The sequence below is a fragment of the Urocampus carinirostris genome, chromosome 19 (assembly GCF_059441175.1).
Source record: "Urocampus carinirostris isolate Australia breed hairy pipefish chromosome 19, RoL_Ucar_1.0, whole genome shotgun sequence".
Lineage (NCBI taxonomy): Eukaryota > Metazoa > Chordata > Actinopteri > Syngnathiformes > Syngnathidae > Urocampus > Urocampus carinirostris.
The window spans coordinates 16,693,937-16,716,455 of NC_142367.1; the positions used below are offsets into that span (position 1 = coordinate 16,693,937).

Below are 22,519 nucleotides of genomic sequence, written 5' to 3' on the forward strand. Positions count from 1 at the left end.
AGTGTGTAGAGATGTAATATTATGATGCTATGATGAATGGTCCTGGATTAGATACATATATATATAATTAGATACATTATATAACACATTTTTTAACGTCCTTCTACTTCTTGGCCCGTTTTAGCATAACTCCTCTTTCATGTCGTATCCTATAATTCCTCCCACTCCATCCATTTCGTCCCCCCGTCCCGGTTCTGGACCGATTTGCCTCGCTCGATGACGGGACATTTGACAAGCCTGCTTCCGGAAGATAGCGGCGAGTCCTTGGGGTGGGAGGATGAGGGTTAAAAAAAGAGAAAAAGAAAAAAAAATGTGTGACTAGTGAGGAGGGGATGGCACTGAAAATCCCTAAAATGCCATTGGGATATTCTGGTTAATGATTGGCCTCTATGCCTGTCAATCATCTTAGCGACAAAAAGTCTTCCCCTTAAATGGTTTCAGTTAAAGCAGACACTGTTTTATTAGCCACAACACATTACATTTGATGGTTCCGTTACTTGTTCCTCCCCTTTCTGTCATGTTTTGCATGCTATCCTCATGAAAAACATTGAAACTTAGTATAAACACGTAGGTGGTGTCAGTTAAAGCAGACACTGTTTTAGAGTTCAAAAAATATTATATTTAATGGTCCTGTTACTTATTCCTCCCCTTTATGTCATGTTTTGGATGCTTTCCTCATGAAAAACATTGACACCTAGTATAAACGTTTAGGGTGGTTTCAGTTAAAGCAGAACCTGTTTTAGGGTTCAAAAAAATTACATTTGATGGTCCCGTTACCTATTCCTCCCCTTTCTGTCATGTTTTGATTTCTATCCTCATGAAAAACATTGATACCTAGTATAAACATTTAGGGTGGTTTTAGTTAAAACAGACACTGTTTTAGGGGCCACCAAATAGTACAGTTGATGGTTCTATTACTTATTCCTCCCCTTTCTATCATGTTTTACATGCTATCCTCATGAAAAACATCCAAACCTAGTATAAACATTTAGGTGGTGTCAGTTAAATCAGACACTGTTTTAGGGTTCAAAAAATATCATATTTGACGGTCTGTTACTTATTCCTCCCCCTTAGGTCATGTTTTGCATGCTTTCCTCATGAAAAACATTGACACCTAGTATAAACGATTAGGATGGTTTCAGTTAGAGCAGACAGTGTTTTAGGGTTCAAAAAATTATATTCGATGGTCACGTTAGTCATTCCTCCCCTTTCTGTCATGTTTTGATTGCTATCCTCATGAAAAATATTGAAACTTTGTATAAACGTTTAGGGTGGTTTTAATTAATACAGACACAAAATAGTCCACTTGATGGTTCTGTTACTTATTCATCGCCTTTCTGTCATGTTTCAATTACTATCCTCATGAAAAAAATCGAAACCTAGTATAAACATTTGGGTGGTTTCGGTTGAAGCAGAAACTGTGTTAGGGTTGAAAAATAATATATTTGATGGTCCCGTAACTTATACCTCCACTTTCTGTCATGTTTTCTATGCTATTCTTATGAAAATCATCAAAACCTAGGATAACATTCTAGTTGGTTTCAGTTAAAACAGACACTGTTTTAGCTGCAACAAAGTATTACATTTGATGGTTCCGTTACTTATTCCTCCCCCATCTGTCATGTTTTGCATGCTATCCTCCTTAAATCATGGAAACTTATTAACATTTGGGCAGACCCCATTTCTCATCCATGTGATTTTATTCCTCCCCTATTCGGTCATTGTTTGCATGCTAATCTTATTTGAATATGTCAAGTCATATCAAGTCATGTTTATTTTTCTAGCTCTTAATCACAAAAAGTCTCAAAGTGCTTCACAGACCACCATTACACCATTCCCTGATCGGAAACCTACATGAGGGCTTATGTTTGGGTGGTTTTAGACATAGTTTTTCATCTGTTGGATTTTGGATTGCCCCATTACTTATTCATCTCCTTCTGTCATTGTTTGCACACTATCCTCATCAAAATACAAAAACCGAGTTTGGGTGCTTTTAGTTAAAGGAGACACTCTTTTTTATCCGTGTGATTTGGAACAGTACAGTTACTTATTACTTGCCCTCTTATCATTAAAAAAACGATAAAAGCTTGGGCGGTTTTACTCCAAGCGGACGCACTTTTTCATTTGTGTGATTTTTGAGGGTTACATTGCTTATTTCCTCCCTTCTGTCATTATTGATGCCTTCCTCATTAAAATATTGAAACCTATGGATGTTTGGGTGGTTTTAGCTGAAGGAGACAGTTCAGTTACTTTTTCCTCGACTTACTATAAATGTTAGAGTGATATCCTCATTAAAATATGGAAAACTGGTTTTGATTAAAGCAGATGGTCTTTTTTAATCCGTGCGATAATGTTGACCGTTCAGTTATTTATTCCTCTCCCTTCTGTCATAGTTTGAATGTTATCCTCATTTAAATAGGGAAACGCATACACTTCGGGTGTTTTTTTCATTTGGTTACTTATTCCTCGCCCCACTATCAATATTCGAACGTTATCCTCATTAAAATATGGAAAACTGCTTTTGGTTAAAGCAGTTGCTCATCTTTATCGGTGCAATAATGTTGACCGTTCAGTTAGTTATTTCTCTCCCTTCTGTCATTGTTTGCATGCTATCCTAATTTAAATAGGGAAACACATACACTTCGGGTGTTTTTTTCATTTGGTTACTTATTCCTCGCCCCACTATAAATGTTTGAATGATATCCTCATTAAAATATGGAAAACTGTTTTTGATTAAAGCAGTTGCTCATTTTTATCTGTGAGATAATGTTGACCTTTAAGTTACTTATTCCTCTCCTTTCTGTCATTGTTTGCATGCTATCCTAATTTAAATACGGAAACCGATAAATGTTTGGGTATTGTTAGGAAAAGTAGAATTTTTTTTTCATTCAGTTACTTGTCCATCACCTTACTGTCAATGTTTGAAGGCTATCCTCATTAAAATATGGAAAACTGGTTTTGATTAAAACAAATGCTTTTTTAAATCCGTGCGATAATGTTGACTGTTTAGTTACTTATTCCTCTCCCTTTTGTTCTTGTTTGCATGCTATCTTCATTTAAATACAGAAACCTATAAACATTTGGGTGGTTTTAGTTGAGGCAGACACTCTTTTTCATTTAGTTACTTATTCCTCGCCCCACTATCAATATTCGAATGCTATCCTCATTGAAATATGGAAAACTGTTTTTGATTAAAGCGGATGCTTTTTTTATCTGTGAGATAATGTTGACCTTACAGTTACTTATTCCTCTCCTTTCTGTCATTGTTTGCATGCTATCCTAATTTAAATACGGAAACCGATAAATATTTGGGTATTGTTAGGAAAAGTAGAAATTCTTTTTCATTCAGTTACTTGTCCATCACCCCACTGTCAATGTTTGAATGCTATCCTCATTAAAATATGGAAAACTGTTTTTGATTAAAGCAAATGCTCTTTTATATCTGTGCAATAATGTCGACAGTTTAGTTACTTATTCCTCTCTCGTCTGTCATTGTCTGCTTGCTATCCTCATTTAAATACGGAAACCTATAAACGTGTGGGTGTTTTTTGCCGAGGCAGACACTTTTTAATTCGGTTACTTATTCCTCGCCCCACTATCAATGTTCGAATGTTATCCTCATTAAAATATGGAAAACTGTTTTTGATTAAAGCAGATGCTCTTTTTTATCTGTGCGATAATGTCGACTGTTCAGTTATTTATTCCTCTCCCTTCTGTCATTGTTTGCATGCTATCCTCATTTAAATAGGGAAACGCATACACTTAGCGTGTTTTTTTCATTCGGTTACTTATTCCCCGCCCCACTATCAATATTCGAATGCTATCCTCATTAAAATATGGAAAACTGGTTTTGATCAAAGCAGATGCTCTCTTTTATCTGTGCGATAATGTCGACTGTTTAGTTACTTATTCCTCTCCCTTTTGTTGTTGTTTGCATGCTATCTTCATTTAAATACAGACACCTATAAACATTTGGGTGGTTTTAGTTGAGGCAGACACTCTTTTTCATTTAGTTACTTATTCCTCGCCCCACTATCAATATTCAAATGCTATCCTCATTGAAATATGGAAAACTGTTTTTGATTAAAGCAGATGCTCTTTTTTATCTGTGCGAGTTTGTCGACTGTTTAGTTACTTATTCCTCTCCCTTTTGTTGTTGTTTGCATGCTATCTTTATTCAAATATAGAAACCTATAAACATTTGGGTGGATTTAGCTGAGGCAGACACTCTTTTTCATTCAGTTACTTATTCCTCGCCCTACTTTCAATGTCCGAATGCTATCCCTATTAAAATATGGAAAACTGTTTTTGATTAAAGCAGTTGCTCTTTTTTATATGTGCGATACTGTTGACCGTTCAGTTACTTATTCCTCTCCCTTCTGTCATTGTTTGCATGCTATCCTCATTTAAATAGGGAAACGCATACACTTCGGGTTGTTTTTGCCGAGGCAGACACTCTCTTTCATTTGGTTACTTATTCCTCACCCCACTATCAATATTCGAATGCTATCCTCATTAAAATATGGAAAACTGTTTGATTGAAGCAGATGCTCTTTTCTATCCGTGCGATTTTGTCAACCGTTCAGTTACTTATTCCTCTCCCTTCAGTCATTGTTTGTTTGCTATCCTCATTTGAATATGGAAACCTATAAACGGGTGTTTTTAGTAAAAGCAGACACCGTTTTATTCTCTGCTGTATTTTGACAAAGATTTGATCACATGTGATGGGGTTTTTATGCAAAAATGTAAAAAAATGCTGATACACTTTATACCATTATTGATGAGAAGTGTTTCTCTCTCTCATCCACTACGCCCCTTTACTATATTCTCCTTTGACTTTTTTGCCCCCCGCCCACCCCATCCATCAGTTCACCTCCGATCATCCCTGATGCACCTGACAGCCAAGCAGGAGGGAGGAAGTGAGTGTAAAGGAGAGGGGTCTTCATACTCTTGTAAAGGGTCTGGACGTTGACAGCTATGGGAAAAGACAGCTGACCCTTTTGATGGCAAGACAGAGGGAAGGCGAAGGCCTTGACGGAGCTGGAGGGAAGAAAGACAAAGAGGAGGAAATGTGGTGGGGTTAGCATGATGAACGAATTGATTTAATCCAATCATTTTACAATCGAGTATTTAGAGAATAGATAAAGGTTGCTTTGCCGTGTTTGCTTTGAGCTCTGAGCTATAAAATGATACAGTATGATGAAATCAGTAAAACCTAAGGTGGGTAAAAACAATGAAAATATGTACTCTCAGCCCCTGCTTTCAACAATAGTAGACTGGGAATAGTGGATCACGGCCAAAACAGTGGTGTTCATTTTAGTCGGGCCACGGTGGCACATTTCAGAGGCCCGAACTGAAAAAAACAAGCATTCTGCTCGGGACAAGGCATAATGGATCGCGGCTACAAAAGTGAAATTTAGTGTAGATGGGGTAAAACAACACATCTCTAAACTGGAGTGCCTTCTGATGGTTACATCTCGCTGCAGAATGGGATTGGGGATAATGGATATCGCCTGCACAAGTGCAATCCACTTTTTTTGTGGACAGATTACCAAAAAAGAGATACGAGGCTCAGCAGGAATGTGCTCTGCCAGACCAGCTTACATCAATAAGGGGGTTGGGGATAATGGATCACAGCTGCATGAGTGAAGCTCATTATTGACAGAAACTGCTGCAAGACAAAGATCTGCTAGGCTCATCAAAGGTGTGTGTTGCCGGTCCTCGCTCACAGTAAAATGCGATCAGGGATAATGGATCACTGCTGCATAAGAGGCAGTTCTCTTTTGGGTGGGCAGAATGGCAAAAGCAAGTTGCTAGGCCTGGCAAATATGTGCTCTGCCAGACCCGCTTGCATCAATAAGGGGGTTGGGGATAATGGATCACAGCTGCATGAGTGAAGCTCATTAGTCACAGAAACTGCAAAAAACAAAGATCTGCTAGGCTTATCAAAGGTGTGTGTTGCCGGTCCTCGCTCACAGTAAAATGCGATCAATGATAATGGATCACTGCTGCATGCAGGCAGTTCTCTTTTGGGTGGTCAGAATGGCAAAAACAAGCTGCCAGGCCTGACAAAAATGTTCTGCCAACCCCTGCTTGCAGCAATACGTGATCTGGGATAATGGATTGTGCCTGCACAAATTCAAGTTCACTTTTTGTTGGACAGAATACAAATAAAAAGGCTGCCGGTTCCGACAAGAATGTGACCTGCCAATCCCCACTTGCAGCAATATGGTATTGGGGATAATGGATTACAGCTTTATGGGTGAAGTTCATTGCTGAAAGAAACTGCAAAAACAAAGATTTGCCAGGCCTATCAAAGATGTGTGTTGCTGGTCCCCGCTCACAGTAATATGCAATAAGTGATAATGGATCGCTGCTGCATGAAGGCAGTTCTCCTTTTGGTGGGCAGAATTGCAAAAACGAGCTGTCAGGCCTGACAAAAATGTGCTGTGCCGATCCCTGCTTGCAATCCGGGACAAGTGCTGTTCACTTTTTGGTGGATAGAATTCAAAAAAAGAGCTGGGCCTGACAAGACTGTGCTCTGCCAGCCCCCGCTTGCAGCAATATAGTATTGCGGATAACGGATAGCTGCCTCACAAGTGCAGTTCACTTTTTAGTGGACAAAATGGTGAAAAAGAGGATTGGGCATAACAGGTTGCGACAGTATGAGTGCAGGACATCCTTCCATCCATTATCTGCACCGCTTATCCTCAGTAGGGTCGCGGGGATGCTGGAGCCCATCCCCGCCATCTTCAGGCAGTGGGTAGGGGACACTCTGAACTGATTGCCAGCCAGTTGCAGGGCACACAGAGACAGCTGACTCACTCGCTCATTCCCACCCAAGGACAATTTGGACCGGCCAATTAACCTGACATGGCTGGAGGAAACCCATGCAGGCACGGGGAGAACATGCAAACTCCATGGGGAGGCTGCGATAGCTGGACTCCGAGTGTAGGTCATTTGAGACAGAAATACATAAACGGTTATAAAAGAGCTATTAGGCCCGACAATAGTGCACCCAGCTAGTCCCCACTTGCAGGAATGTAGGATCGGGGATAATAGATCGCTATCTCACAAGTGCAGTTTTTCCACTTTTTAACGGCCAAAATTGCAAAAAAGAGCAGTTCAACTCAAGAATAATGTTCTCTGACGGCCCACGCTCACAGTAATTCGTAATCAGGGATAATGAACCAAGGATCAGGCCAAGCAGCTAGTGATTATAGTATTCGGAAGTAGCGCCATCTAGTGGAGCGGAGTCAGATTACACAAACTCAGCGTAACGCGTCAGAAATGTTTCTTTTAGTGACTGCTTTTTGCTTTAACTTTTAACCTAACAGTGAATAGTCGACATTTTGTGTAAAAAGTCCAAAAAATAAAAGTAAAAAAAGAAAAGTTTTCCTGTTGAAGGAGTTTGACCCTGTCGGGGCAAGGTTGTTTTTAACAATTCTTTCCACAAACAAGGAAGATAGAGTAGATGCGAGACAAGCTCTGTCAGCCCGGAGAAAAAAATAGAAAGAAATTCTACGTATGATTTTGTTCTCGGAAAACGCTCACGCAAGATTATTCGAGCTGTGGTAGGTTCATTTGAAGGTTATGGCCGCGTTGCCTAGCAACCTTCGGGACGGAGAACGTCGGAATGAGGTGAGGAGCTCTACCGTCCGATGGTGAAACTTTATGACGGTTTTGAACCCCCTTTTTGATTTCCTGTTTAGAACAAAGTTTTACTTTGAAGGGAGGCAGAAAAAGGAAGAGTGAATTAATAAACAGTCGCTAGCGGTTGGTAATCTTCGTAAATGACCAATCGGCAACCGGCGTGAAAAAGGGGGCGGGGCATTGTTGAAAACTTTGCTCTAGTTATGCCAATTCTATGAGTAAACAGGCGAGAGAGAATCAGTTATTGATCACAGTTAGCAGTTTGGGGTTCATAATTGATTCAGTTCGAAATAACTACCGTAAATTCCGGACTATAGAGCGCACCTGATTATAAGCCGCACCCACCACATTTTAAGAGGAAAATTTGTATATACACAAGCCGCACCTGTATATAAGCCGCATGCGCTCACATTAAAAAAAATGTAACACAAAATCAACCCAAACCTGACTTCAAGTCCCGCGATTGAAACTAAATGTCCTTCATTAAAGTCCACAGTCCAAAAATCACAGTCGGCAAAATGAACGGAAAATGATACCGGTACTTAAGGTTTGATGCAGACCTGCAGAGTCCAGGTGCCGTTGAAAGTAATCCAAGGAAAAAAGTGTATATTTCCAAAGGTAAGGGTGGGGAAAAATATATATCAGATGAAGACATTTACTCACGCAATTCCTTTTTCTTTAACCAACTTTTTACCCCCTCTTCTCTCCTTGTCTGTCCCTCACCTTTAGCGGTCCCCACTTAAACTCGGCACTCCGCGTTTGTTCCGCCCCTCATTTTTCATTCATCCGTGCAAAACATATCAGAATAAGTGTCTAAAATAAATTCAAATAAATACATTACAAAAAAATACAGTTGCAAATACATATTATACATGGTTACACATATTTACAAAGAAAGACGGTACACCGAGAGAGTTTTCAAAGCTTTAATAATAATAATATAGCTTTGACAGGGCAGTTAATGGTAACAACACTCGAGCGCCGCTGGCGGCCGTTAGAAAAATGACATAAATTGGCCGCATCACTGAATAAGCCGCAGGGTTGAAAGTTTGGGAAAAAAGTAGTGGCTTATAGTCCGGAATTCACGGTAGTTCAGATTGCTAATGATTAGGAAAATGATTCAGGGCATGAACGTGCTTGTCTTTCCCATCTGATGATGATTTGGTTAGATTTGGTCAGTCATCATGTTTAAGTTCATAATTGATCGGTATTGGTCGCTTCCCAGAGTGACGGAAATGGTTAAGACCAGATCGCTAACAATTCGTATGATGATCGGGAGCACCTGGACTGGGGAGTGTCATGATTACTGATTTTGGGCACCTGCGGCTGCCTCGTTGGCGCCAACAGCCCTGGTCGCTGATTGGCTCCCTGACACTTTTTAAACCCCCCAGCTCCCTGTTACCAGCATCAGACCGTTTGCGAACCTATGCTCCCAGCTAGGCAAGCTCCATACCTTCTGACATTATCCTGCCCTGTTTTCTCCTGCCTGATACCTGTTGCCAACCTGTTTCTGGACCCGTTTCTGCCCTGCTCTTCTATCCCGACCATCGACCTGTTTTGCCCTGTTTCCTGCCTGATACCTGTTGCCGACCTCTTTTCTGGACTCGATACTGCCCTTGCTCTCCTGTTTTGGCTACCGACTAGCTTTCCTGCTACCCACGACCATCTCCGCTCGACACGGAAGTGCCACTTCCTGCCTTCAGCTACCCGTGTCTGACGATCATCGGATCGTGGAAGCAAGCACTGCTCTCTTTTTCAATAAAATTTAGTCAAACGAATGCTTTTGGGTACTGTCTCCATTTCTGTGGCCCGCCTAAAATGAACACCACTGTTTTGGCCGTGATCCATTATTCCCAGTCAACTATTGCTGAAAGCAGGGGCTGAGAGTGCATATTTTCATTGTTTTTACCCGCCTTGGTTTTTACTGATTTCATCATACTGTATCTTTTTATAGCGCAGAGCTCAAACCATTTCTGGCTTGTGACAGGCAGTGTGACAGGGAGTGGAGAGGGAGACTAGGGCAATGCTTCCATCTCTGGGAGAATAAGAGGGATTGCAGGCACCGAACCATGACACGATCAAGTAAAAAAATAAAAATTCAGGGAGTAAACGTAGTCAACCAAGTACAGATCACAAATGATTACCTAAGTAAACAATTCAGGGAGTAAAAATAATTGCCCTTTTAGGTTCACAATTGAATCACAGAGTGAAGAAAGTGACTTGTCCAGATTACGGTTCAGTAAAAAATATTCAGGGAGTGAACGTACTTTCAGGTTCTCAATTTATTTAGTTAGTGAACGGTTCAGGGATAAAATGTCCTCGCATTTTCTGGTTTAGATTAATTCAGTGTGTGAAAGAAAATAATGAGTCCAGATTGCTAACAGACCAGTACAAACATGAGAAGGTTCTCGATTAGTTTGATTAGTAAACAATTCATGGTGTGAATGTGCTCACCGTTTCCAGTTTGGACTGATTCAGTTCGTGAACGATTCACAGCGTGAAGAAAATCACTTGTCCAGATTGAAAGAAAATAATTCAGGGAGAGAATGTGCTTTGAGGTTCTCATTTGATTCAGTTCGAATACAATTTAGGGAGTGAATCCTCTTGTAGTTTCTGGTTTGGATTGATTCAAGGAGTGAACGATTCAGGGAGTGAATGTTCTTGCAGTTCCTGGTTCAGATTGACTCAGTGAGTGATCAATTCAGGAAGTGAATTTTCTTGCAGTTTCATATTTGGATTGATTCAGTAAAGTGAACAATTAAGGGAATGATGTTCTTGCAGTTTCTGGTTTGGATTGATTCATTTAGTGAACGATTCAGGGAGTGAACGTTCTTGCAGTTTCTGGTTTGGATTGATTCATTCAGCGAACGATTCAGGGAGTGAACGTTATTGCAGTTTCTGGTTTGGATTGATTCATTTAGTGAACGATTCAGAGAGTGAATATTCTTACAGTTCCTGGTTCGGATTGATTCAGTGAGTGAAAGATTCAGGAAGTTAATGTTCTTGCAGTTTCTGCTTTGGATAGATTCAGTAAGTGAACGATTCAGGAAGTGAATGTTCTTTCAGTTCCTGGTTTGGATTGATTCAGTAAGTGAATGATTCACGGGGGCAATGTTCTTGCAGTTTCTGGTTTGGATTGATTCATTCAGTGAACGATTCAGGGAGTGAACGTTATTGCAGTTTCTGGTTTGGATTGATTCATTTAGTGAACGATTCAGAGAGTGAATATTCTTACAGTTAATGGTTCGGATTGATTCAGTGAGTGAAAGATTCAGGAAGTTAATGTTCTTGCAGTTTCTGCTTTGGATAGATTCAGTAAGTGAACGATTCAGGAAGTGAATGTTCTTTCAGTTCCTGGTTCGGATTGATTCAGTAAGTGAATGATTCACGGGGTGAATGTTCTTGCAGTTTCTGGTATGGATTGATTCAGTAAGAGAATGATTCAGGAAGTGAATGTTCTTTCAGTTTCTGGTTTGGATTGATTCAGTGAGTGGACGATTCAGGGAATGGATGTTCTTACAGTTCCTGGTTCGGATTGATTCAGGAAGTGAATGATTCAGGGAATGATGTTCTTGCAGTTTCTGGTTTGGATTGATTCAGTGAGTGAACGATTTAGGGAGTGAACATTCCGGCAGTTTCTAGTTTGGATTGATTCATTTAGTGAACGATTCAGAGAGTGAATATTCTTGCAGTTCCTGGTTCGGATTGATTCAGGAAGTGAATGATTCAGGGAGTGAATGTTCTTGCAGTTTCTGGTTTGGATTGATTCAGTAAGTGAACAGTTGAGGGAGTGAATGTTCTTGCAGTTTCTAGTTTGGATTGATTCATTTAATGAACGATTCAGAGAGTGAATATTCTTGCAGTTTCTGGTTTGGATTCATTCATTTCGCGGACAATTCAGAGAGTGAATATTCCTACAGTTCCTGGTTCGGATCGATTCAGTAAGTGAATGATTCAGGCGGTGGATATTCTTGCAGTTTCTGGTTTGGATTGATTCAGTGTGTGAACGATTCAGGGAGTGAATGTTCTTGGAGTTTCTGGTTTGGATTGATTCAGTAAGTGAACAATCCACAGGGCGAGCAAGGCGTCATTTCCAGTTCATGTATGAGTCAAAGAGTGCTGATGTTTCCATTTTTCCAATCCATCCATCAATTCTAATATTTTTCTTACCTCCAGGAAGAACTCCTGACACATTTTGATGAGGTTTTGAATCCCCCCCCACACGATAATCAATCTTTCCTTGTCTTCCTCTCTCATCCTCGTCTAATGCGCCATTAGCCACCGTGGCGCAAGAGATCCATCAAAGCAGCGACGAGAATTCCACTAATCTATCGTTTATTAAATCAATGAAATTCCGGCAACATTTTCTTTCCTCACACAGAGAAAAAAATGTAACAGCAACTTTGAAATCTTAGGCATCCTTTCGGGCCGTTCGGCGTTTCAGGGTTTAGCTGCGAGCGACTGTGACGATGATTTGATACAAAAGGATGCGCGCATTTGTTTTGCATGTTGTAAATCCCGGCAGATTAGTTCAGGGGATTAAGAAACTAAAAAGATGCCTTCAAGCAATCTGGTCCGCCTTCTTTACCACGTTCTTGCGCACACAACGTGTGTGCGTCTGTTATTTATTATTTTATATTATCTTTCGTCTTTTTTTTTACATTATAATTTATTATTTTTCCTTCTTTTTTCATTTTTAATCTGGATTCCGGATTTTGGTTTTAGTTTTCTTAGTATTATTGTACCCTTTTTATTTTTGGATGTGTATTTTTCAAGATTTTTTTGTAGTTTTTTAAAAAAATATTTTTATTTTGAAATGTATCTTAATTTGTTGATTTTTTTCATTTGTTATTTTTTGTTGAGTTTTTTGTTTTACAGTTTTTGTATATTCTTATCTTTATTTTCAGTTGTTTTACTATAGAAAAATAATAAAATTTAGATTTAAAAATTCTTCGCCTGTAATTAATATCAGACATCTAAATTTCTGATCACAAAATTATTTATTAAATATCTAAATTCTTTTTAATAATATAATTTTTTCAATTTAATTTGATTTTATTTGAGTTTACTTTACTTTATTCAGTTACATTTTCATTTCATCTTTGTTTTATTTATTTATTTATTCAGATTTTAATATCAGTATTTATTTTAACTATTTTTCCATTTTGTTATTGTAGTAGTAGTAGTAGTAGTAGTAGTAGTAGTAGTAGTAGTGGTTATAGAAAAAATGAAAATAAAAATGCATTTCCTATAATTCAATGATAGGCTGTAATTATGAAATTATATATTATTTCAAGTACCGGAGTGAATGCCTTTAAATCAGAAATCTTATTTAAAACTATTATTTAGATATGTATTGTTTTATTTATTTTAATAAATCTATATCCATTTATTTTGTATTTATTTGTCCATTCATCAATTCATATATTTATTTATATGAATAAATAAACATCTATTTTAGTTAATTACTGTTTTTTTAATTTATATTCATTTTTTTGTATGGGTTTTTTTGGTCTAAACAAATACCCATCTATTCTTTTAACAATTTTTATATAGAGATATGCGTATATCAAAACATCTAAAATAGAAGAAAATTGTGCAAAATTTACGTAAGAACATAAAAAACTGTGTAAAAAAGTCAAAACTATCAGATGATGAAATATTTTTCAAATGTATCATTCAAAATCATGAAATTAGCATGTAAAAACGAGGCCGAGGCCGAGGTCAAGGTGCCACTGGGGGCCACCTGGGGGACAGGCAGGAAGGGGGGGGTCTTTGAAGGTCAAGCGTTCCCAGATGGGTCCTTTTGCATTATGCAAACGGCTGCATATTTTATGCATATTTGATATGCTGCCGAATCATGTTTTTGTTTTGGGATTGTTGTTCGCGCTCTGTCACTTTTTCTGGTTCAATAACCATGGGCCCGGTACCCTGCACACCTAAGGCCGTTTTTAATTTGTCTAGTTCACATGTTTTCGGATCACGTGACCGCTCAAGATGGCGACTACCACAAAGTCGACGAGCACGTATTTACTACTGCGCCGAAGACGAATGAGGGCTATGTCTTGGTAAAATTTGGCCCCTATTTTTTGCATTCTTTAGTCATCATTTCTTGAAGATAAAATGGAACTCCAGAGCCTGGACAATGGCTCCGATGATACAGAAAGGGACTGTAATGTGTTGGATAGAAAAGGAAATGTATTGAAAATATTGGAAATACTGAATAAAGTACCGTCAATAATTTTAGTTTCAAATATGTACTTATTTTTCTGCCCAGAAGTGTGGTAAAAATGATCAGCTTTTCTTTATATATTTACAGTGAACAATTCTCTAAGCACTACATAATGAACATATATAATTTTTTCTGCCTTTTATCCTGAAAGTCTTTTATATTTTATTCTCTTTAAAGTCTTCATTGCATATTTACCTTGGTGTGCCATTTCTCATCTTGTTGCGTACAATGTTTTAATTCTTCAGGGGTATCCAACATGGTGCCTACGGGCACCAGGGTGCCCCCTGAAGACCTGTTCTGAAAATAGCTCATGGGTTATTGTGATTTTCTAGTAGATTATTTGTTGTTATTGTTGACTGGTTCTATTTAACCCTATTTCCACTAATTAATATGGTAATAACATGGTAACAATGTAGTAATAACTTAAAGAGTTGTTATATTAGAAATGTATATCAAACTGGGTGCCAAATGCTAACAAAAAGTAGCCTAGAACTACATTTTGTACCACATTGTTATGAATGACAATAAAGACAATTCAATTCAATTCTGTAGCTCTTTATACTCAAAGTTTTATTACAGAATATTCCAGGCACAAACGGGCTACATGACAACGGCTGTAAGATTCAATCCAGTGCGTTGTAGAAATGGCTGATCATTACTTCTATATTGGAAGTATGGTGCATTAATAAAAACGAAACTAAGAGATTGAAAATTACCGTCAATTTTCATGATTCGCTCCTATTGTGTTTTTGAATAACGTTGGCAAAAGATACCCTAATTATTTATCCACTCAGAGAGTCTGAATCAGGAATGTCTCTTCCTCTTCCACATTTTTGTTTTGTATCCGAGTTGTGAGACAGACAAGAAAAAACCTGAACAGAGCAGTTTTGTCAAACTTTTATTACAGAATATTCCGGGCACAAATGACCTACAAGAATATGGCCGTAGGTCAAAATAGCTGACCCTTACTTTTATACTAGAAGGGCGCTTCCTGAGTAAAGACTAAACTAAAAGTGGAAAATGGTTCAAACCTATTCTTACAGTCAGTAATATGACAAACCCAAGCCTTCGATTGCTATTGAATAAACTAAGCCAAATAATAATAACTGAATTAATAAAGACTGATAAAGAGGTTATAAATGAAGAAATCATACATACAAGAAAATGTTAATGTCACGGTTGCCCATTGCCCTCACTTGGGCCCGCTCGTTTGGCGCCAGCTGCTGCTCGTTGCCTGATTGGCTTCCCTCCTATTTACTGCTCTCATTCACTCCTTGTCAGTCCGTCAACGAAGCTCTGCACTTGCAAAACTTTTACTCTGTCTGGATTCCTGCTTGTGTATCCAGTATCCGGTATCGATCCCATTTGTTCCATCCCGTCTGGTATCTTGCTCCAGTATCCAGTATTCGGTATTGATCCCGTCTGTCCTGTCCGTTATCTTGCTCCAGTATCCGGTATCCAGTATTGATCACGTCCTGTCCGGTATCTTGTTCCAGTATCCAGTATCCGGTATCGATCTTGTCTTGTCCGGTATCTTGCTCCAGTGACCAGTATCCAGTATTGATCACGTCTGTCCCGTCCTGTCCGGTATGCTGCTCCTGTATCCACTAACCAGTATTCGGTCTCAATCGCATCTGTTCCGTCCTCTCTGGTATCTTGCTCCTGTATCCAGTATCCAGTATCCGGTATCGATCCCGTCTGTCCCGTCCTGTCCGGTATCTTACTCCAGTATTCAGAATCAATCCAGTCTGTCCCGTCCTGTCCGGTATCTTGCTCCAGTATCCAGTATCCGGTATTGGCCCCATCCTGTCCTGTATCTTGCTCCATTATCCAGTATCCGTTATCAATCCTGTCTGTCCTGTCCGGTATCCTGATCCTGTATCCAGTATCCAGTATCCAGCATCTGGTATAGATCCCGTATCTCCCGTCTTATCTGGTATCTTGCTCCAGTATCCAGTATCCGGTAACGATCCCGTCTTGTCCGGTATCTTGCTCCAGTATCCAGTATCCGCTATCGATCCCGTCTGTCCCGTCCTGTCCGGTATGCTGCTCCTGTATCCAGAAACCAGTATTCGGTATCAATCCCATCTGCTCCGTCCTCTCTGGTTATGTTGCTCCTGTATCCAGTATCCAGTATCCGGTATCGATCCCGTCTGTCCCGTTCTGTCTGGTATCTTGCTCCAGTATCCAGTATTCAGTATCAATCCCATCTGTCCCGTCCTGTCTGGTATCTTGCTCCAGTATCCAGTATCCGGTATTGACCCCATCCTGTCCGGTATCTTGCTCCAGTATCCAGTATCCTGTATCAATCCTGTCTGTCCTGTCCGGTATCTTGCTCCTGTTTCCTGTATCCAGTATCCAGCATCTGGTATAGATCCCGTCTCTCCCGTCCTATCTGGTATCTTGCTCCAGTATCCAGTATCCGGTAACGATCCCGTCTTGTCTGCTATCTTGCTCCAGTATCCAGTATCCGCTATCAATTCCGTCTGTCCCGTCCTGTCTGGTATGCTGCTCCTGTATCCAGAAACCAGTATTCGGTATCAATCCCATCTGCTCCGTCCTCTCTGGTATCTTGCTCCTGTATCCAGTATCCAGTATCCGGTATCGATCCCGTCTGTCCCGGTCTGTCTAGTATCTTGTTCCAGTATCCAGTATTCAGTATCAATCCCATCTGTCCCGTCCTGTCCGGTATCTTGCTCCAGTATCCAGTATCCGGTATTGACCCCATCCTGTCCGGTATCTTGCTCCAGTATCTAGTATCCTGTATCAATCCTGTCTGTCCGGTCCGGTATCTTGCTCCTGTATCCTGTATCCTGTATCCAGTATCCAGTATCCGGTATCGATCCCGTCTCTCCTGTCCTGTCTGGTATCTTGCTCCTGTATCCAGTAATCAGTATCCGGTATCGATCACGTCTGTCCCGTCCTGTCCGGTATCTTGCTCACCGGAGCATCCGGTATCCGGTATCAATCCCGTCTGTCCTGTCCTGTCCGGTATCTGCTCGTGTATCCCGTTTCTGGTATCGATCCCTTCTGTCCTATCCGGTTTCAATCTTGTCTGCCTCTGACTTCCTGTTCATTACTGCCATCTTGCTGCATCACTACAATGCACCCCCTTAGAACTACCCTCAAACATATCGTAATCATAGTGTATTTGTACCACGTTTCCTTTTAATACTACCCCCAGCTAAAAAAGAGCCACAAAAACAAGTAAAAATCAATATCCTTATTGTCTTTGTTTCCTGTATTCCCGCTCGATGAGTGAAACATCAGAAATTATTATTATTATTAGCAAACCTCCGCTGTCTTATCTTGGATCCGTACACCGATTCCTTGCAAGGAGATGACAAGGAGGAATGAAAGTATAAGCAAGAGACCTGGTTTTATGCCCCCCCCCTCCTTTTTTTTAAAGTCCCAACTTTGTCCCCCTATCACCTTTCTGGAGGGCGCCTCATGTCTGACTTTCCCTTCTCTGCTTTTTAAGTACAAAGCTTCAAATTTGGAACGCACCGAGAGAAAACAACCAAACCAATTTTTTTTTTGTCCTCCTTCTCAGACGGACCCTTTTGCATCATTACCGCCATGCAAATGTGCAGACCTAAGGCATTGTTTTACGCGTTATCCCTCTTGCAATTTATTGCACGTTGAATATTAAATATGAGTGCCTCTAAAAAACGAGTGGGGGGGACTATGAAGAAATACTCGTGCAACGGTTCTTTCTCACCTGCGGGAACATGAAAATTGGGAATACTGTCCAACCCCCAGTAAATGACAATGATCCTTTATGTGTTGGGTATCAAAAAGTGCTGTGTAGCGGCGGGGGGATGGAAAGTTGCGGTAATGTGCTACTGGGTTCCGAAGCCCTGGTATGCCGGATAAAAATATGGAAAGAACAAAATGTTACATAGTACTACTTACGTGTAATATATGTGCATATAAGCAATTATTCTTAATGACTATTCATGTCAAGGAAAAATTCAATTTTGTCTATCTTTGGTGTGACATGCCTTGGGCTGGTACGTAGGTGTAGCGGTTGGATGCAGAGCGGGGGAAGGAGAAGGTTTTCAATCTGACTATTTTGGTTTATCTGCTTAATTGTGTTACCGAATTAAAGATAATGTGATTTGATTAGTAACACAGAGACAATACTTTCCCTTGGGTTGTTCAGTGTGTTATTCATTTATCATAACTTTAATGGGTCCATCGCATAACCTGATTTGATTTGTGCCAATTGAATTGGCTATAATTGTAACCCACACAATGAGCCAGTTTCTTGTTTCTTTTGTGGGTTTTTCATTCAACCGTATTTTCTTTTTTCAAAAACATGAGCTCATTGCATTTGGTCAAAATGTTTTGATGCCCGGAATCAACCCAATACATTGGGTTGTTTTGTCGGTTGTTGATTTGACCATAACTTCAAGGCTGATTGCAGTAGCTGATTAATTTGGTGTGTGAACAAGCTAATAATCCCAGAGCATCCCTTTTTTTTTTAAATCGTTTTGTGGGTTACTCATTTGACCTGTTGGGTTAATGGAATTGGGTCACACTACAATGATAACCCACACCATGAACCAGTTTCTTAATTCTTTTTGTGATTTTTTTTTTCATTAAAGCTTTACTTTTGTTGTTTAATTGCATAATGTGATTGCATTTGGTCAAATTATTTGATTGCCCCCAACTAACCCAAATCATTGGGTTGTTTTGTTGGTTTGCATGAACCAATTTAATTGGTGTGAGAACTAACTAATAATCCAATTTTCTGGGATTGTTTTGTGGGTTGTTCATTTGACCTATAGGGTAAATTGCATAACCAAATTAAATTGGATTCGATTAAATCAGGGATAGTAACTTTATTTTTTGAGTTTGTTTCTGGAGCCAATTTTTTGGGGAAAATTGCACAACCAAATTGAGTCAAAAACAAAAAAAAAATTCTCCAGTCGTTCATATGGTTTCTTATTTAAACCAACTATTTGGGTTAAGTCAATAACCCAAGTGAAGTACATTTTGAGTTATGCCACCCAAAACGTTGGGTTACAACCCCACACTTTTTTTGGGTTGTGTCAGGATCTGGTATGCCACTTTTCACCAGGGGGCACCAACCGGGTTGGGAACTTGGCACAGGTGTGTCCAATGGCCACATCACTGTCCCTTATTATCCGGACCCTTTATCATGACATTTGCATAGTTCGGTCATTTCATTTCCACTGCCACACCATGTTTATTCTCTTGTGTTTTTGGTTTCTTGTTTGGACATTTTGTTCGCAGTTTAATTCCCAATTGTTAGTTTGATACTTTGTTTTTTGCAATTTCCATTATTGGTTTTGGTCTTTGTATCTGGTTTGGACTTTGTCAGGTTTGATTTCGTACGTTTGTATGCATGTATAGACGTTCCTTATGTTTTGTGCCCCCTTGGTCGTTTATTACTTTGTTCCTGATTTTGTTTAATGCCCAATTGTTAGTTTGATACTTTGTTTTTTTTGCAATTTCCATTACCGGTTTTGGTCTTTGTATCTTGTTTGGACTTAGTCAGGTTTGATTTCGTTCGTTTGTATGTATATATATATAGACGTTCTGTATGTTTTGTGCCCCCTTGGTCGTTTATTACTTTGTTCCTGATTTTTTTTAATGCCCAATTGTTAGTTTGATACTTTGTTTTTTTGCAATTTCCATTACCGGTTTTGGTCTTTGTATCTTGTTTGGACTTAGTCAGGTTTGATTTCGTTCGTTTGTATGTATATATATAGACGTTCTGTATGTTTTGTGCCCCCTTGGTCGTTTATTACTTTGTTCCTGATTTTGTTTAATGCCCAATTGTTAGTTTGATACTTTGTTTTTGGTAATTTCCATTACCGGTTTTGGTCTTTGCATCTGGTTTGGACTTTGTCAGGTTTGATTTTGTACGTTTGTATGTATGTATAGACGTTCTGTATGTTTTGTGCCCCCTTGTTCATTTATTACTTTGTTCCTGATTTTGTTTAATGCCCAATTGTTAGTTTGATACTTTGTTTTTTGCAATTTCCATTACCGGTTTTTGTCTTTGTATCTGGTTTGGACTTTGTCAGGTTTGATTTTGTACGTTTGTATGTATGTATAGACGTTCTGTATGTTTTGTGCCCCCGTGTTCATTTATTACTTTGTTCCTGATTTTGTTTAATGCCCAATTGTTAGTTTGATACTTTGTTTTTTGCAATTTCCATTACCGGTTTTTGTCTTTGTATCTGGTTTGGACTTTGTCAGGTTTGATTTTGTACATTTGTATGTATGTATAGACGTTCTATATGTTTTGTGCCCCCTTGGCCGTTTATTACTTTGTTCCTGATTTTGTTTAATGCCCAATTGTTAGTTTGATACTTTGTTTTTTGCAATTTCCATTACCAATTTTGGTCTTAGTATCTGGTTTGGACTTTGTCAGGTTTGATTTCGTATGTTTGTATGTATGGATAGACGTTCTATGTTTTGTGCCCCTTGGTCGTTTATGACTTTGTTCCTCAATTTGTTAATAAATGTCATCCTTATTTTGAGCACCCCTGCTTCAGTTCCTGCTTCACTCTGCTCCACTTGCAAAATTAACAGATATAACTTTTTGGAATGATTGAAAAATATAAAAGTCTGTACGCCATTTGGGTTGCGGCTAACCCAACTTTATTTTGTTTTGGCCATAATCCCAATCACGACCGCGTGTCCTTTGATGTCCGACATTTGTCTCGAGCTCCCGGCGAGCCCAAAGTGTGTCCACCAGGCAGATCAAGTAACGGTGTCCACCAATCAGCAGGAGGCTGCGGGCGGGTCCCGAGATAATTGAAGTTATTAGCTTGCTACCTCCTAGCCGCCATTGAGCTCAAGGGTGCACGGTGAGCTTTCAACCTTGCCGCTAACAACCGCGCAAGGTTAGCTCGTCTTCTGGCGGGCTCGTATGCACCAAAAAAAAAAAGAAAAACAATTATAGGTGCGATAAATATTTCAAGGGCTTTATCATGCTGCTCCGTGATGGCTCCAGAAACATCACTCATCGGGCGCTATGTGATTAACTGAAACAGCCGGTTAGATGGTGCTAAAAAACGCTGAGAGATTTCACATTCTTTTGTTTTCGTATTTCTATTATTTAGCGATAAATGTCTGCTGATCCGTTGTAAAGCGCATGGGGACGTGCTTAATGAGTTCAAAATGACAACGCGAGGGTTTCGACGGCGACGCAGCTCCTACTAAAAGATACTGTGCAAAACTTGCTTGGAGGAACCAGGCCAAATAAAAGCTTTGCAAAGATTTGTCAGTACTGAATTTTTCCATTTCTAATTTTTTTAATTCATGTATAAATATAATATTATAAGAGAAGCAACAAAGCGGCCCATGATTACATTGGATGACCTGCAGGCATGCACAGCTCAGGTGGGACAACCTGTGTTTAGGACAACTATTCATTCTTTGCAACTCTGCATAAATCTGCCCTTTATGGAAGAGTGGCCCCTTTGGAATTTGCAAGAAACCACATGGTAATCACAAATTGCATGTGGAACAAAGTGCTGTGGTCAGATGAGACCAAAATTGAACGTTAACGTTGTCAAACATGGCTGTGGAAGCATCATGCTCTGGGGTTACTTTTCTTCAGCAGGGACTGGCGAGATTGTTACAGATAACATGTGAAACTAGGTGCTGTGCTCAGATGAGACCAAAATAGATTTTTTGGGGGCAGAAACAAAGTGTTGTACTTGGCGTAAGAGTAACATTGCGCATCACCCTGAAAACACCATCCTCACTGTCGAACATGGTGGTGGCAGCATCATGCTCTGGGGTTGATTTTCTTTCGCAGTACTTGGACAATCGTTACAATTGATGGGAAGATGGATGGAGACAAAACAAGGGGCACGTTCCCCTTCCAACAAGACAACGTCCGCTAAACATAAAGCAAAATCTACAATAGAATAGATCAAAATTAATTAAATTAAGGTGTTAGAAGGGCCGAGCCAAAGTCTAGACCACAATCCTGTAGAGCATTTGTGAAAGATCTGAAAAATGCTTTGCACAAAAAAGCACCATCAAACCTTAAGGAACTTGAGCTATTTTGTAAGGAAACATGGGAAAATATTCCTATTTCAAGATATACAAAACATATCGAGATATACCCAAAAATACTTGTGGCTGTGATCGCAGCGAAAGATTTTACAAAGTATAAATTCAGAGGGCCAATATTTTTGCCATTTACTATTTGTTAGCACATTATAAAATGCGGAATAAATTTGGTTTCTTTGCATGATTGACTCTCATGTTGTGTATTCTTAGATTATATTATGATTTTTTTTTTTAATATATATTTTTGAGGCTGCACGGCGGCGCAGTGGTTAACGCATGTGCGGCACAGTTCATGTCTTGGGAACCTCCTGCGTGGGTTCAAATCCAGCTCCAGACTTCCTGTGCGGAGTTTGTATGTTCTCCCCGTGCTTGCGTGGGTTTCCTCCCACATTCCAAAAACATGCATTTCAGGTGAATTGGCCGGTCCAAATTGTCCCTAGGTGCGAATGAGCGAGTGAGTTGTCTGTCCCCGTGTGCCCTGCGATTGGCTGGCAACCAGTTCAGGATGTCTCTTGCCCACTGCCTGATGATTGCTGGGATGGGCTCCAGCACCCCCGCGACCCTACTGAG

General features: G+C 39.7%; 1 protein-coding gene across 1 annotated transcript in view; it reads left to right on the plus strand.

Annotated features, from left to right (window-relative positions):
- Positions 1-22,519, plus strand: part of rbfox3a (RNA binding fox-1 homolog 3a) — a 537,286-nt gene that overhangs the window by 10,720 nt on the left and 504,047 nt on the right. The window lies entirely within an intron of this gene.